The sequence below is a fragment of the Pan troglodytes genome, chromosome 13, assembly GCF_028858775.2.
Source record: "Pan troglodytes isolate AG18354 chromosome 13, NHGRI_mPanTro3-v2.0_pri, whole genome shotgun sequence".
Taxonomy (NCBI): domain Eukaryota; kingdom Metazoa; phylum Chordata; class Mammalia; order Primates; family Hominidae; genus Pan; species Pan troglodytes.
This window is the reverse complement of record NC_072411.2, coordinates 45,775,990-45,787,526: the sequence shown is the minus strand read 5'-3', so window position 1 is coordinate 45,787,526 and position 11,537 is coordinate 45,775,990. Positions and strand designations below refer to the sequence as shown.

The 11,537-nt window shown below is 37.9% G+C and overlaps 1 protein-coding gene and 1 long non-coding RNA gene across 7 annotated transcripts in view; one reads left to right on the top strand and one right to left on the bottom strand.

Moving 5' to 3' along the window:
• The window catches only part of ARHGAP15 (Rho GTPase activating protein 15), a 638,999-nt gene that overhangs the window by 32,239 nt on the left and 595,223 nt on the right, over positions 1–11,537 (bottom strand). The gene's annotated exons all lie outside the window — the stretch shown is intronic.
• LOC104005193 (uncharacterized) overlaps positions 1–11,537 on the top strand; it is a 269,037-nt gene that overhangs the window by 161,985 nt on the left and 95,515 nt on the right. The window lies entirely within an intron of this gene.

Here is an 11,537-nt window from a genome sequence, read left to right as displayed (position 1 = left end):
CAAAGTGCTAGGATTACAGACGTGAGCCACTGCGCCTGACACATATAGGTTAAGGACCTGGCTTATTTATTCTTGTAGTCCCAGTGCCCAGTTTAGTGCCTGTCTCATCACATGTGCTCATGAGTGTTACATGGATGAAGAAATGCACAGATGGATGGATATTACTTTGATATTCTTCATAAGCCTTGTCAATTTAGTAGTAGCAAATGAGAATGAGGGATAGGCAACCTTTTCTAATTATAGGCACCAGTGCTCCTTAATGTGAGTTAGCCTTCATTTATGTCTATTGATTGAAATATTGTTGCAGAGACAGGATAGTTTTGTTGGACAAAAAATATTGTAGTTATACTTTACTACTGTAGATAAGTGGATTTTTTTTTTTTACTTCTAGTCATTCTTCTTCTTCTTGCTAAGACCATCTTTGGGGAAAACTGCTTCTCCCTCACTTCTAGTCTGTGTGGTTGAGTGGGCCTGTGTCTCAAGCCTGACTAATGAGAGCCATGCAGTCCTCTGCCATAGAGAATGGATCAGGAACGAACAAATAATAAACAAGCGGCTCAATCCAGGACAAGAAGAATACTTTTTTGAGAATTTTCTTTTCACACAGTGAGAGAGAAGCTTACTTACCCCTGAGTATGCTAAGCTGATACGATACAATTCTGGTGTTGCCATCTTGCTACCAGGGAGAAAGATTTTTAAGTCAAAGCTAACCCAGAGGCAAGCAGAGTTTAGAAATGGAAAGAAACAAATTCTATGCAATACCCTTTCGCAATTGAATCTAGTCACGCCCAAAGTCACGTCTGATTGTGGAATTTTCAGTTATGTGATCCAGCAAATTCTCTTTTTTGTCTAAACTGTTTGAGTTGGGCTTTTGTCACTTGCACTAAACTTAGCATTTCTTAGATACCTATGGAAGCCTAAGATAGATTTTCACATAGTAAATAGTGGTATCAAATAGATTGATCCAGAAACCATGGCTTATAAATATTTAGGAGAGAAAAAGAAATTACGTTTAAAACAAAGCAACGTAAATTATACATGAAGCTGAATCGAATATCTGTCTCTAAAATCATAGTTCTAGTGGGTGTTTTAACTTTGGGGCTTAGTACTACTATTTCGTTTTTTAATTTGAAGGAATATTTGCTAATCTGCTAAATAAAAGGTCTTGATTAAGAGAGAGGACACGACATTTCAGGATCTGTATTTCTTAGGAGTCTTCAGATAAAGTCAGAATATTCAGGAGGAATACCCCCCACCATGTTTAAAATGAATTCTTTAATTCAAGACTTCTTCAAGGAGTATTTTCTTCCTACTCACTTGCAAATCACACACTCATGTATACATATCCATGTAGAAACAGAAATCCATTCAGGTACAATCTAACTTGCAATCAAGAACTGCTAAAATAGGACCTTTATCATCAGCGCAGCACATCCCAAAATGTCTTTGTAAAATAAATCAAATTATATGAGTTAATTGATTCCAGGCAACATCAGCAACTGCAGGTGGAGACAGAATAACAGGATGTTTATTAATGAAGTACAATTAATCAAAATCGACAATACCAATTCCTGTTTCTTGTATTTGAAAGCTACCTGCAGTGGCTATAGATGTATTTGTTGAATTTTTAAAACACAATTTTTTACGAGGGAACAAAGGGGGATTTATGAGAACATGGGATTTTTAGCGTGGGTTTTGGACTACTGATGTTTAAACAGTGAAAATATACTCCTAAATGCAATTTGACAAGCGATGCCAAAGATGCCAGTGGTAATTAATTAGCACTTAATTGAGACCACAGACCAACAGGACACAGGAATTGGTCCTCAGTGCCATTTCCCCCTTAGGCTCCATCTCATGAGGGTCAGGAGTGTGGCTGCAAGCTGAAGGTCAGTAAGTAAATTGGGAGAGCACATTGACACTGGACATTTCATGATGGATCTCATTCACCCTTTGCTGCTGCCCCTGGCTATCTCTGATGAGAAAAGGACCGTGACTGTTTGAAGGGAGAACTTAGCATTCATGCACATCTAAACCAAGGTAGGGAAGGCCCTCACCTGCTAGACTAGACTGGATGCTTCACAAAAAGATCAAGATCAAATATTAACATGAATGGGGGCAGGGTTATAGTTAAGATTTTTATAAAACAAATTTAGATAAAAGAGAAATTTCTTAAAACAAATTTTTTGCAGAAGTAGTTTTTCAGTAAAAAATGTAGATAAGAAATTTCTTAAATAATTTTTAAAGAAAATTTTATAGATATTATAGATTATGGACTTAAAGATTTTAAAGACTCTAGAAATTCCATCTTAGGTATTGTACATATTCCCCCAAGTCCTCCCCAAAACACACACTTTTTTATCTTATTAGGTAGGGGTCAATGTCCTGAAACAGAGAAAAATTCTTCATAATCTCATAGACTAAGCAAATGAAGAAATGCAAATGAATTCTTTTAATCTCTGAATAAATTATAGTCAGCTTCTGACTGAAAATGTATGGTAGCTTGTCTTACAACACGAGTTGGGAAATAAGTTTGTTAAACTTGCTACTGTATTTTCTGAAAAACGAAGTTGGGACAGTTTTTATTTTTCTAGCTTAGAGTTGAAATCAGTAACTGAAGGCACAGTTGATGGATGTAACTGGGAATTGAAGTCTGGGTTCTTGGGTACCAAATCCTCAATCCACACAGATTATTTTACTTTTGAAGGGCCTTCACTCTCCAAAATGGGCTCAGATGAAGTACAAATGCTACATATGCATCTGGAAAAAGACTCTTCAGGGATCTGCTTTATTTGGTCACAGACATGCCTGCCGTTAAAATGAATCAGATCTCCATCCTTTTCAGCATTCCTAGAAAGGGCTCAACTCAGATTCTTCAGAGGTCCTTGAGAACTTGTCTTAGACAATGATGCTCACTGATGGAGCAGAGGGCACAATGACGATTTGATAATAAGTACTCTTTCTCTTCTCCCAACTGACCTCCTGACCATGGCTCATCCATTGACCTAAGTTTGTTCCCATGAACTGAGAGTTGCCTCAACATTACTGCTCCTTTACCACCACTGGAGTAATCCTGGACAAAGACTTTCTTTATGAAAGTGGAGATATTCATGTGACATGACTGGGGTAGATCAGTGGCTCCCAGCCTCCCTCTCTATTAGAAAACATAATTGTGTGTCAGTGATGGCAACAGAGAGAAATGCCATCTGGTGTGCTCAAAAAAAAAAAAAAAAAAAAAAAAAAAAAACCCAAAAACAAAAATGGGGCAGGAGGGTTTCCTTATTATCTTGATATTACTTTACCAAGAAACTTCAAGAAAACCATGCGTTTTAGTCAACCCTCATCTCTGTTTTTTAAAGTTTGCAAACCTTATGGGGTATTTAAAGATAAAATCATTTTCAAACCAGGAGCTATGTGTACTGTTTAGTGAGTTTTTTTTTTTAATTCTATGAAAATCTCATATGTTTTCCATTGGCCTTTAAACACTTCTGATTTTAATACTGACAACCTGTATTATTTAAACACCTCCTGGAAATCCATACATTTTAGATCTTCCCTGAAATACAGCTTCACAGTTATAGTTCTATGCTTGGCTAAAATTAAATGTGAGGTTGTGAGCTACCTACTTCTACCCTGTCAGTAAACGTTTCTGAACTTATTTTGTAAATATGAGCATCAATCTTATTTTATTTCGTATTAACCTGATTAATACTTCCACAAAGAATATACTGCATTTTAAAAATGCATTCAATATAAAAAAGTTAAAATATACTTAAAATGACTAAGACAATAAAGGTGAAGAAAAAATAAGGGATGAAGGTAGTATTCCAAATGCATGCTATGAGGTTCCAAATGCTTGTTGGATTTGGGCCAAATTTTATTCGAGGCTTGCTTCATTCCCTGTGAGTCATTTTACCTCCATGTAGGTGTCCAGTGATTTTTACTGTTAACTTGTGAGAACATTTCTGCTTTGCTTGTGCTAACTGACCACATCTGTCCAGAGGCAACAAGATTCAGAATTTCTTATTATTTTCCCTTTTGCAAGTCAAATTGGTGAAAGGAACAGGTTCCAAATCATTCATTCATTCATCTGTCTAATTCACAAATATTTAGTGATTTTTGTGTGCAAGTAACTCTGAGAAGGAAGGCAATTTTGCATAGAAGCTGGCCACAGGGGCTCTGGATTCAGACATACTTGCATTTTAAATACTGACCCCATCACTTTTAGTTGGTTGATCTAGGAAAATAACACCTTCTCTCTGGATGCTAGATTTTGCTTCCATAAATTGAGGATAATAATGACTTTACATGGTTGTTGAATTGAGAACATGTATTTAAAATTTTTCAGCAAGATATGGGACATATGGTTAGTATTCAATAAGTTGTGTCTATTCGTGCTAGATATTCTGCAAGAATCAAAAAATAATAAGCATAGCCTTTGCCCTAAATTCACTATGCTATATGCAAGCATCAAATTCACCTATACAGCTATTCATAAGAAAGGCTATGAATTCAAAGTACGGAAAAGTCTCTGCAGTTAGGACCAGATCTCTGAATAGCAGATCTAAAAGAGCAGGATATTGAGCCAGGTCCTCTGAAGAAGTGGTAGAATCTGGGATAGGCAGAGAGCGCACAGAGGAACCTGAACTGGAGGGACGAGTGTGGAGAAAGTCCTAGAGAGGGAGATGTATGAGGCATGACTGGAATTGATGAGAAAATTCATTCATTTGGTGGAAAAGAAAAGCCTTCTTATATGGAGGTAATAGAGACCACCAGGCAGAGCTAAGAAAATGAAGCACCAACAATTTGATAGAAAAGGAATCTCTGTGATGGAATTACCCCCATTGGAAACCAGAAAATCTAACAACTCTAACTGTATTTAACGACCTAGAATAATTAGTCAGTTGGAGCTCAAATGCCTTCAAGGTAGTTTATTTCCATTTTCTTTCCACAATTTAAAGTAAATTTGGGTTATAGAACATGCAAAGTGGCTAGATGACTTGGGAAAGTCCCAAGTTTGCTCATCTTTGAAATGAGAGGATTGAGCAGTTTCCTTTCTAGCGTTTCACCTCTAAAACCAATAGACCATTTCCCTCTTAAAAATGAGGATAAAAGTCAACTATTACTCTCTATTGCTGCTCCACCTCTACTGGACTCTTGGATGTCTCTGGTTAAACTCCCAGATGTCTGCAAGAAATTCTGTGCACACTGAATCATTAAAAAAAACAAAAACAAAAACAAACCTTTTTCCCTTTTTTTTTTTTTTTTAAAGGAGTGGTCTAGGTGTTGACTGGACTGAAATTGCACAAAACTAAAAACAAAACCAACCCCTTCCCACACACCACCCAAACAAAAACCTTCCATATGTATCTGGAAGCCACTTTACTACTTCCTGATTTTTAGACTCAACAGTTACATTTTTAAAGAGACACTGCACTGTGGAATATAAACGTGTGAAATCTAAATACAAAATATAATGAAGCCCCTTGAACCAAGTCATGCAATGAGAAAATTTTAGGGCAGCCAGGCACTTTTGACTTTTGAACTCTATTTCTAGCTGTACTGCTGTTATTTGGTGGGTTTCGAGATGAGGCCAGCAACTTCCTAAGTGGCTTAGTTCACTCATTTTCAGAAGACACCCCTTATTCTCATGTTTGCAGCATCCTTCTTATAAGGGGCTTAGGATATTTAAGCCTCAGCATTGTCCAATACGGAATAGTATACAGTCTTTATGAATTACCAGTTTGAAAGACAAAGAAATATTGCATACTTTTGTGTCAGCACGGGAAACACCCTTTTGTGAGTCACTCTCCATGCAAACTGAAAGAGACATACGATTACAGTGTGTGTCTAGGCCTTTCTAAGCCTCCAGCTCTAGGGACAATGAAGAACAGTAGAGGATGGTGGCTGGCACCAAGCACAGGTGACCAGAGAAATATCTTCTCACTTTGGCTGCGTTGTGGCAGCTCTTATTTTGGAATTTCTACTCTAGTATATGCCCAGTCATGTTACTAACAAACCCTTTTATATCTTCAAAGTAGCTTTCTATATATGGTGGTCTTTATCTTCTTTGAAAGCCATTCATTAGAACACTCCAAGTAATCTGATTTTCCTCTGTTCTCAATTCCTTGCCTCTTCTGTTTTTCTAAAGTCCAATTCCTGACCTCTATTAATACCTTTAGGACTCCTCTGTGGTCTTACCCCACTTTCTAGAACACATACTTATTTATGATTTCTCCCTCTCACCTCACAAAAAATCCCTAAACTTATACTTCTTCCAGAAAACTTCCTGGCTAAATGGAAGACTAGTCAAGATAACTTTCAACATGTACTTTCTAAAAATGCATTTAGTCACTTTGATTTAAGGCAATCTAAATCATTATTTCACTTGGTTTTCAATCTGTGTCTGCAATATCTCTGCTTTGCTGTGATCTATCTTAGCTTGTAACTTTGTAGAGAGAGCAGGATGTGTCAAATTCATTTTGAGAATGCCTTTGTAAGGTGAAAATTTGTTGTTCACAGATCTCATATTTATTGAGCACCTACTATATGCCAAGCACTGGACCAGCTTCTAGCATTACAGGGATGAACAATATATGTTCACCACTGTGGAAATCATCAAAAGCAGTAGCTGTTTCAATAGAAGTAGGCATAATATGCAATGATGGTAAAGACTTGGAAAACAAAAGTGAATCGGACCAGGCAACAGCCCTGCTGAAAATGTGGGTGGCCAGTGAAAGTTTCTCTCTAAGGCCTTTTGACTTGATGAAAGACTGTATTAAATTGAATGTCAAGCAGATTTGACCCAGGAAATAATGACCAGTGAACAACAAGCAGAGCCTGATTGATTTCTACTTCCTGCATTGCTTAATAATCCTTTTAAAAGTGTTATTGTAGATGCCCTTGATTAGGGAAATGCATTTCCATTTTCTGAGCTGTAGGGTCTAAAACTGTGTTTGCTTTCTTGCTTTGTTCTTGGTTGGGTCCTTCATTTATCAGAACAATACTAACAAATGGCTCTTTTCTCAGGTATGTGAGCAGCAGGGGTAACTCAGACCTAAATTGCCTTTTCCCTTTTTTTCTTGCTATGCATGCACATGCAAAAACGTCCACCTTCAGACTTTTTACTGGTACATCGCGGAGGAAACTTGAGTGTCGGTTTAAGTCTGCGTAACTGAGACCATAGCTCTGTGGCTTTCACTGCACTTCCCAGTGCTGAGTAGACTGCTGGGATTCCACAAATAAATAATAAAAATAATAATGATTTTTCAAGCATTTGGAAATGCTGAGTTGAAAGGTGTGGTGTAAGTGCAATGTTTTATTGTGAGAGTGGTAGCTCACGCATTATCTGCTCCTAATGGAGGGCGGCAGTAATGGAGAGGGAGGCACTTATGCCTCTAGACCGGGGTCCCTGAAGGCGGGGTGGGGCTCGGTCGGGCACTGTGGTAACACTTACTGTACACAGGAACTGCTTCCTTCCAGTCTAGCAAGAAGGTATGAGAAGAGTCATGCTGCTGCTTGTTCCCCTAAACCTTACAAAGTCATCATTGCTTCATTCCCATAGAGGATGTGACTGAAAAATCATACTAGAAGAATACTCCAGACTTACAAATATTTATTTAGGTTTTAGTTTGGGGCTCAAATAAATACATCATTGGTACGGGGCATGTCAACAGCTTGGATGTGAATATACCCTTTGTGTGTGATATGGGCTGAATTATCCCACCTAACCCCACCCCAATTTATATGATAAGGCACCAGCTACCGTTAGCTCAGAATGTGACTGCATTTGGAGACTGGGCCTTTAAAAAGGTCATTAAGTTAAAAATAAGGCCATTAGGGTGGATTTTAATCCAATTTGACTGATGTCCTTATAGAAAGAGGAAATTTAAACTCGCAGAGAGACACCAGGGAAAAAAAGCACAAAAGAAAAACCACGTGAAGGGTAAAACAGCAAGAAGGTGGCCATGTGCAAGCCAAGGGGAGAGACCTCAGAATAAAGCAAACCTGCTGATATCTTGACCTTGGACTTCCAGCCTCCAGAAGTGTGAGAACATAAATGGCTGCTTTTTAAGCCGCCTGGTGTGTCGTATTGTGTTATGGCTGCCCTAGCAAACTAACACAGTCTGGGATTATCCAGACTTCAGATTCACACTGAACACTGCAGTATAATATAGAAAAAAGATACACATTTTTAAAAAATTCAGTATAGTCTGAATGCTTTTCCAGCTAACTCCATAACTTTAATTATAAAACAAACGTAACCTGTGTCAAATTATGAATATGTTAACATATTGAATGAGGACAAGAAAAATAAGCACCAGATTTAGGCTCCATAGGCATTTGAAGGTAGAGTAAAAAAAATCTGGTTTCCTTGACCACATTGTCATAATATGCATATATAACAGTTTATTGAATCCAGGCTGTGTAGACAACCAGAAGAACTCTGTCTCCATACCATTACAATGCATGCCCACAACAAAGACTCGTGGAGAACAGCCCCGTTCATTCGATCTGTCTGAGCCTTACCAACATGAGAGCTGAAAACCTTACCTCTGTCTAAAGTATATCTATGTAGCCATCCATAAGTTATTAACTGGGGTCCCTGGGCTCTGCTGCTGAAAATATTAATATATTCAAATCTCATTCTAGCTACTGCAAAAAACAGTACATCAGATAAATGCATTAATATCTTTCTTAAAAGAACCTGAGGTTATTTTTTTAAAAGTTTCTTTCTTTTTCCTTGGACTCCCACTGAAATATAGGTGATATATAGCCGAATAAGGTAAAGCGGCCATCAGGTACCAAAGTGCAGGATTGACTGTATCTATAAAACTCTGTTTATTATACTTGAAATACAACACTCTTTCATGTGAACTGTAGGCTGAGTACTGTTCATCACATCCAATGGCAGAAATGTTTTCTTTTTACTTTCTTAGATATTTTACCCAGTGGAAATGACATGTCCTCTAATTGCAGTTGATGCTACCTCTACCCTATCAATATTCTCACCTCATCCTAAGGGCTGGCTCTTTTGCATACAAGTACAGCCTCAGTAGAGTTGGAAGGCAAAGCTTTGCTGAGAACCAGCAAGCCGAGCGGAAAGGCTGGAGAGGTTAGGGCAGTGATGGAGGGGGTAACTGAGACTTAGCCCTTTAGATCACTGCTCTGTGTCTGTGGATCCCAAGCTGAGATTTATATATCTATATAGTGACCAGCCTTTGTGCTATCCAGGTTTGCCTTTTGCTATTGGCTGCAGTTAAGGCCCTTTATCAATGACAGCAAACAAAGTAGGTGGTCTTCTACTTCTTTCTTGCAGCAGGAAAAAAATAGTGACATAATTTTTCACAGCCTGAAATAATTGTGGAGGTACAGATACTTGGTTAGGTTCACTATGAATTATTAGTGGAAAAGTGGGTCTCAGAAGTACGTTACATGTGAAATATTTTTCGTCACTTGAACATGTGCCGTCCAGAGCTGGCCCTGTTCTAGCCGTCACAGGGAACAAACATTTCACATTCACAGATGCTCCCAATTTGGTGCGGTTTGGAGTGTAATTTAGATCAAACGTCTCCATGTAAATGAGTCAGGGTTTCTTAATTAGGTGCCTCTAAAGCAAAACCTTGGACCACATCAGTAGGTGTGGGTGTGGTACCCACAATACTGGAATCTTTCCTATAGACCAGGCTCTCAGTATCATTCAAATAAAGCTTTTTTTTCTTTCTTTTTTTTGGTTGTTTTTTTCAGGCAGAGTAATAAATCTGCAGATGGCATAGACAGAAAGACGCTACTTCAGAAGAGCTGTCTAAAAACACTGCCTCTTTGGCAAATGCCTTAAAGTAGGTCATTCTGCTGTGATTTAGCTTTTTCTTTAGAATTGATTGCCAGCTTTTTGTTCCCATTACAAGTAGGGTGCATTCCAGTCCACAGACTTGTTCTTAATTTTTCCAACTGGTATTTGTTTACTAGGATTTGCAGATCTTCATATGAAAATGGCCAATACCCTGTCACAGTGCTAATCATGCACTTGACCACAAAGCGAAATGGATCCTGGTGATAATCTGGCAATGCTGAAATATTAAATGCCTTAAACACCCAGTCTTCCCACAGCAAAGCTGCATTGATTTATACGGGTAGGTTTGTTGAAATAATTGTCCCATCTTTTATACATGCGCAAAGAAGAGGTGACAGGATGTAAATGGAAAACTTTTACAAGCCATATAGCTGTTTGTATAGATATTCAGGTTATCTGCTTTTATACTTGTCATTGTTTGTGTTTTTTATAGGGGGAAAAATCATTTGGTCCCATTTCCTCATCGAGGCTTCGGGATTTACATGCTGAACCCCCGCCGGCATTAATGAGTTACCTGCATAAATTCCCTGGCAATCGATGGGCACATAGACCTTGTTTTGTTATATTAATTATTCCTCACAGAACCTTGACACTGACATTAAATGAGCCCTTAAAAAATCTTGATGAAGGTCTTAAGGTATCTTCTACTGTTCAAATATTAGCATTGCCATAACTATGTCTAAGGCATTATTCATTTTGTGGAACCACAGGGAAGGAGGGGTTGTGATAAGAAAAAAGGAAGGGCACAGGGAGTGAACTTTCTGGTCTTAACTCTTTATTGCCTAGGGGCCAGTTTTCTGAGAACAAGTTATAATCCTCACATTGTGATAATGATGTGATAATAAATGTTAAAATCATAATGAATTAAAAGAGCAGAGTACGTTGTTTTCTCCAGATTGGTGTTGAATATGGTGTCTTCTCCACAGGCCAAATTTGTCTTGGCAAATTCTTGGTGTTTTCAGGTGAATTCCAAAATGTCAGTTAAAAAGACACAAAGAAGTGGGCTTTGGAGAGGCAGTGGAGATTATTGGCTAGGTATGTCACAAGATTGACTGGTAAGTGTGTCCTTAAGAAACAGGCTATGAAAAAAGGTTTTATGTGCAATTTTCTTTCATTCCCAATAAAACTTCTTTTACTTAGATGGAGTATAGAAGGTTCTGATTAAGCAAATGCTCTGGTCAAAAACACTTATCATATGTGGATTAACAGTAATCAAACAACAAAATTAGTATTAAAATTACAATGGACACCACATTGTTATCCTTTGGTAATTCAGAAAGAACTTCTGAATCTTGAAGCTCTCCTGAGGAACTTGAGTTATCTCTGTGCTACAGTGTGGTTATTAGATAAGTGGGTGGAGGTTATTAGACATTTCTGATTGAAATTTCTGTGAAATAGCGAATTGAAATGTTTTTTGATCCTTTTGGAGCAGAAGTTGTGTATTGAATTACTATTTGATGATGCTCTTCAAACTCTTATAATGCTGATCATTGTGAATTTGCTTTCTACATTTGTTTCCTTTGCTGGCTAGTTATTCTTACTATGCTTGTCCGAAAGTTGTGTTTAACTCCATCCTTTTTTCAGGGGCTCTGAACGTGCTTGGTAAATGCACGCACTTTCATGGTTTGAAATATTCCTCTAAAAACCTAATTCCCAAACCTACATTTCCTCCTTTAATATCACA